Source organism: Helianthus annuus, chromosome 4 (genome assembly GCF_002127325.2).
Source record: "Helianthus annuus cultivar XRQ/B chromosome 4, HanXRQr2.0-SUNRISE, whole genome shotgun sequence".
NCBI lineage: Eukaryota > Viridiplantae > Streptophyta > Magnoliopsida > Asterales > Asteraceae > Helianthus > Helianthus annuus.
In genome coordinates, this window is record NC_035436.2 from 16,414,497 (window position 1) to 16,420,957 (window position 6,461).

A 6,461-nucleotide genomic window follows, 5' to 3' on the forward strand; every position below is an offset into this window, starting at 1 on the left:
TTGCAATCCATGAAGGTTTTGAAAGTACACACGGGTGGTTGCGCAGGTGCATGCTGACCTGTTCGTGAGAAGCGAAGCGTATAGGTTTAGAGGCGAAAAGACGTTGTGACGGTAGGATCTAAACATCCTAAAACAACGAGCTTACCTATAGGGTGAGCTGCGAAAGCCGCAGCCACTGTGTTGAGCAGGTTAGTGAACTGAGCCTGAGTCATGTTGATGTTTCCCCTTCCACGTCCACTCATTGTCTTCATAATCAGAAAACACAGTATGAGTGTGATGTAGCGAGAATGAGATAGAAGAGAGAGGTGTATCTATCTAACTAGGCACACTAGTACGTATAGCAAAACAGGAAACATAAAGTAAGCAAACAAGTAAACACTGGTCCGAGCTATGAGGTCGAAAGTGTTGAGCCTTGCACTTGGAGTGTAGTGTCGTCGCGAGTCACAGGTTATAGTCTGGTTTTTCTCAAAAAGATTTTCCCCTTTTTAAAACCAAGTTCACTATAACCAATGGCTCTGATACCAATCTGTCACACCCCCAAAATCCACCTGCGGATAACACCCGCTTCGAGGGCGTGACTGACCAGGATCCAGCCACCAATTATACTGAGCATTGAATTAATAGTAGAAATATTTAATATCCAAAATAGTTAACAACATCGGAGTTTAAGTTTGATAATTAGTTTAACAAAACAGCGGAAGCATAACCAAAGTAGTTTTAAAGATAGTTCTGAGTTCAAAATAATTCACCCAATACACGGGTTTGACGAACACTACACATCCCCAAGCAGCAGCTCCTGAGTCACTGGTTACCTGCAAAGCATGCAATAAGGGGTCAACAATAATGCTGAGTGAGTTCACTAGTTGTCCAGTTTTAGTTTACCAAAAACTTAAGTTGTTTAGATAAAGCATTTATAATCACGTTGTGGGGAGCTACCCCATCTGTAAGCTCACTAAACTGTAGATACCGAAACTGTTGACGGAATATAAATATTCGTGCCCCGAGTCAATGTCTATCGTCATTGACCATGTTGCAAGGTCTACTAGTTCACGCCCGATCTCCCCCGGTCACGGTGTGAGGTTGTCAAACCTAATAGCGCTATCAACTAATAACCCGTTCGCCCCCGGCGATTAATCGGTACTGTAAGCAGGGACTTAAAGTGATAGAGTTTCATTTAGTCTGGCTAGTTGTGATTTATAAATAGTATCCAAACGTATCTCCCCCGGAGATAGTAATTACCCATTCTGTTTTCCCCCGGAGTAATGGGTCGAAAGTATTTTCCCAAAGTTGGTAGTTTGTTCGTGTCCCTCCGCGGGACGCATGCTTTTAGTGTGTGAACTCACCTTGGGTTGCTCGGCAGATTAGGTTACTTGGTCAAACACGCTGGTCACCACGTCCTAACATGGTTACCGGTATAGGTCAGGTTTATTGTACAAGCAATCACGCAATACTTACAAACAACTAGCACGTATCATGCATAAAATTAGACAGTGGGTTATTGGGCCGGCCCTAACACTTTGCACAATCAAACAGTAGCACGTAGTCCAGTTAACAGGTAGCCCATATTACACATAATGGCCCAATAACCAAAGTGGACAGCCCAGTCGCAACCAGATGGTCTCGAGTCGCAACCAGGTGGTTTCGGCTTGTCACGCTGTGGTTGCGAGTCGCAACCGTCGTAGTCTCGAGTCGCAATCGTGAGGTTTCGAGTTGTCATGCTATGGTTGCGAGTCGCAACTGCGTGGTCTCGAGTTGTCATGCCATGGTTGCGAGTCGCAACTGCGTGGTCTCGAGTTGTCATGCCATGGTTGCGAGTCGCAACGGTGCGGTTGCGAGTCGTAATGCTGTCTCTTTCATGTACACGTGATGATCCAGATGCATCAGTCCAATATGTACTATGCAATCAGGCCCAAATCAGGAAACAACCAATAAGGTTTCCACTAACACTTTGCCTAATCTGACTATTAGTAAACTTAGATCAAACTTTGCCATTTTTGAAATCTTCAAACCACATTCAACAAGTTCATCCTATATTCATAAATTTCTAGGGTTTTCATGTCAAACATAACCATACATTTTAGACCAAAATCACATATTTCGTCAAGATCAACATGTAAGAATAAAGAAACATACAATATATATCCGAAATCCTAAGTTTAACATCATCATTTTGCAAGAAACAATGAAGCATAGTATGTTTAGCCATAATCATTCTTAGACTACCATTTGTTAGTCATTTTAAACATGTCACCAAGCATTCAAACCTAAGGGTTTACACATATAGTCAATCTTCACAACCATTCATAAAAATCATGCATAAAACTACTAACCAAGCATTTCTTAGTTTATTCAACACAACATAAATCCTTATGCACATAATAATTAGCACTAACCGGTTGTGAAGAAGAAGAAGGAGCCGAAAACAAAGAGAAGGGAACCGAGAAGATGGAGTGTCCGAGTGATGATCTTGACCGAGATTCCTTGTCCGAGATCCTTGAGCTTGAACCGAAAGTTGGGGAAGAAAATGGTGTTGTTGTTTGGGGTTTCTAGTTTGAGAGAGAATAGGAGTGTATGTGTAGATATGTTTGTGTAGCAAATGAGGGAAAGTGGGGGAAAGTGGGGATCTATATACAAGGTTCGAAGTAGGCTAAGGGATTTCGGCCCAAACCGGTTACGGCCCAAGAGGCCCACTCGAGACCGAGTGGCCCACTCGCAACCGGGTGGTTGCGAGTCATGGTCTCGAGTCGTGGTCTCGACTCACATACATATATATATACATACACAACACACATATCATGTAAAAAGTCACGTTTCCATTTAATAATATTTATATATACACGAAATATTACAAGGTGTTCGTTCGGAAAAAACTAGAGTGTCACAGGCTCATCCTTCACCCCCCTCAAAAAGCAAGGAGGCCCATCCTCCATGAGATGGTGATGTGGCGCCTACGTGGCGGCCCATCCTCATGGGGATGAGCCTCCCCATACCCACTAGTCTAAACGATTTAATTTCTCAAGTACCCATCTTACGTTTCAGTATTAATTATGTCTTCCTCACTACTTCCCCTTTCCTCCACATGAAACTCGAACACAATCCTTTTAAATTTTCGAATAGACATTATCAGGCCCGTCTCTTAGAACTCTTGGGTTCTCGAGAGCCATGTTCGGGGCATAAAAATAGGCCCCAAAAATTAAGGTTACATATAAAAAACAATGAGAAAATGTTGATTGTTTTAACAATAAACAAAACAATACCATTGTAGTAAAATTATCTATTTAAAATAATTACATAAATTGTGCGGCTCTCTTAGCATTTTTTGAAACAAAGTCGTTGATCAACTCTTCATATTTCATATTATTTAATATCTCGTTCTCAATAGCAATTAACGTCAATCCATTAAGTTTTTCTTAGGACATTGTGGATCATAAGTGGACTTTAACAACTTTAATTTTGAGAAGCTTCTTTCAGCAGATGCCACGATAACCAGAATCGTTAACAAGACTCTATATGCAATTAATGCATTAAGAAAATAACCAACTTTCTTCACATATTTCAAAGTAGGGATGAGCATGGTACCCGTTCGGTACTGAACCAGTATCGGTACCGAAAAATAGAGAAAAGTGGTACCGGTACCGAATACACCGGTTCGGTACCGTACTTACTGGTGCTTTACCCGTAAATACCAATACTGAAAAACAGGGAAAATATGAACCAATACCGGTACCGAATATACCTGGTACGGTTCAGTACCGGTTCGGTACCAATACCCGATACCAAATCCTCATCCCTATTTCAAAGCATCAATAGAGGTATTTTCATTGGGTAAAAATGGTTCCATCAACTTCTTCAACTCCATTTGGATCAAACTTTTTAGGATTAAAGATGTACAAACGAGGTTAAAGCTAGGATCAATTATGGCTCTTGCCCAACCCAATAATTATTATGAGCTTGTCAGCCCAAGCCCAAATAAAGTTGATCCGTTAACACAACTGTCTTACTTCTTAGGCCCAGCTGAGCCCGAATGTTGCAAATTTGCCTAACATAGAATTTCTTTTCTTCCCATCCATTATGGTTATTTTCTTATTTTCATACATTGTTTAATATTTTTATGAGTTGAATTATTTTATATGTTTGTTTAATATTTTTATGAGTTAAATTATTTTATATGTTTGTTTAATATTTTGTGAGTAAATTATTTTACTAGTATTAAACCCATGTGTTGCAGCGGTTGTCATAAAACCGTGTTAAGTAGTAGCAATACCGAAAAGGCTCGTAAAAACAAAAATAAATAAAAATGAGAAAAAATAACACCGACCGAAAAGCAGACGTAAAATCTTTGAACCACGCACACTTGTTGCTGAGAAATTAAGCCGAAACGTAAAACACAGAAAAAAAATAACTAAGTCCATCCAGGACCCGCGTGTTGGACGAACTTGTCAAACGCAGAAAAATAGATGTGACGCGACGGGCCAGTCAAACAGCAAAAAAATATACGAAAAGATGTTGAAACCCACTCGAACATTGCGGTGCGTTAACTCACAAAATTTAGACAGAAACAAAAAACTTGGGAAAGATGAAAAGTATGGTGGACCAAAGTTGAAAATAAAAAAGAAATGGGACTAAATTGCAAAAGATGAAAAAGTTTGGGTTAAAAGTAAAAGAGTAAACTGCCATTTTGGTCCCTGAGGTTTGGTCACTTTTGGCATTTTAGTCCAAAACTCAAACTTTTTAAATCTGGTCCCTGTGGTTTCACTTTTATTGCCATTTTGGTCCAAAAATGAAATCACATGATATTTGGCTATTAAAAGACTGCTATTTTGTCATTTTCCTTAGGGGTAAAATAGTCATTTTAAGTATTAATATATATAAATAAAATTAAAAAAACCCTCAACTACACTCTCTCTCTCTCTCTAAACACCTCGGTTTGTTGAGTTTCTCTCTCTCTCTCTCTCTCTCTCTCTCTCTCTCTAAACACCTCGGTTTGTTGAGTTTCTTCTTCTTGTTAGCTGATTTACCAGGGGTGACATAGCAATTTCCCATGATTTAAGTGACAAAATCTTTAAAACTCTGTAAATTGAAATCATAAATAAACAAAAAATGAATCCCACATCATAAAAACATCTTTTTCTTAAAATCAATCCCTATAAATTAACTAAAATAGAACTGCAAACAGATGGGTGTTTAGAGAAAGAAAGACAGAGAGTGTTTTGTCTCTTCATCTTCATCATCTTCCCATTCAAACATGTCTACCAAACGATCCCACCTTTAATTCCGACTCACTTCCAATCACCGTGTACTCAACTCTTACCTCTTCCTCTTCACCCTACTCTCTCTCACATCCTCTTTCTCGCTCTAAAACCCACCCACCACTCCACCCCCAAACCCCTTCCAAACACCACCATATCCACAACTCACAACCTCCCACACATTCCCAAATTCGCCTACTTCATCACCGGCAGCAGCGACGACGGGGATCGCTTGGACCGGCTGCTGCGGGCAGTGTTCCACCGGAGAAATTATTACTTGTTGCATCTGGATCTGGAAGCTTCTGATGCAGAGAGAGTTGATGGGTGTTTAGAGAGAGAGAGAGAGAGTGTGTGTGTGTGTAGAGTTTTAAGGTGTTTTTTTATTTTATATATGTATATATATAGAAAGTATAATGTACAAAAGCCCTAATCATACTTCACGTACGCGACTATCCTGACCGTCAGATTTTGTGTCATTATCACGCATGGAGCAGATTATCACGCATGGATCAGCTTTTTGTGATTATCACGCATGGATCAAATAATCACGCATGTATATAATAAGCCACTGAAGTAATTACGCATGTGTTAAATAATCACGCAAATGACTCATGTATCAAACACTGAAAAATAATCACGCATGGATCTGACAGTCACGATTGTCCTGTACGTGAAGTACGATTACTCATAATGTATGTTAACCTCTCTCTCTCTCTCTCTCTCTCTATATATATATATATATATATATATATATATATATATATATATATATATATTAATGTTTAAAATGACTATTTTGCCCCTGAGAAAAGTGACAAAATAGCAGTCTTTGATTAGCTAAATATCATGTGATTTCATTTTTGGATCAAAATGGCAATAAAAGTGAAACCACATGGACCCGGATTTAAAAGGTTTGAAGTTATTTATTAATTTTAGATAAAGATAATGATAAAAATAAATGATATCTATACATTAGTTATTAATTAATATTAATATTAAAAGAAATTTATTAAACAAATATAAATAAAATTTATGAGTTTTTTGGAGAGAATGACATGTGCCATTATTTGAAGTCTTTTATTATAAGTTAGATTAGATTAGATTAGATATATCAGAATTGAATACCCTAATGTTAAATTGTTTGCATATTATATCTTATAATCTCGTTCAATTGTTTAAAATGAATGCATTTAATTTGCAAAATAGTTTTCA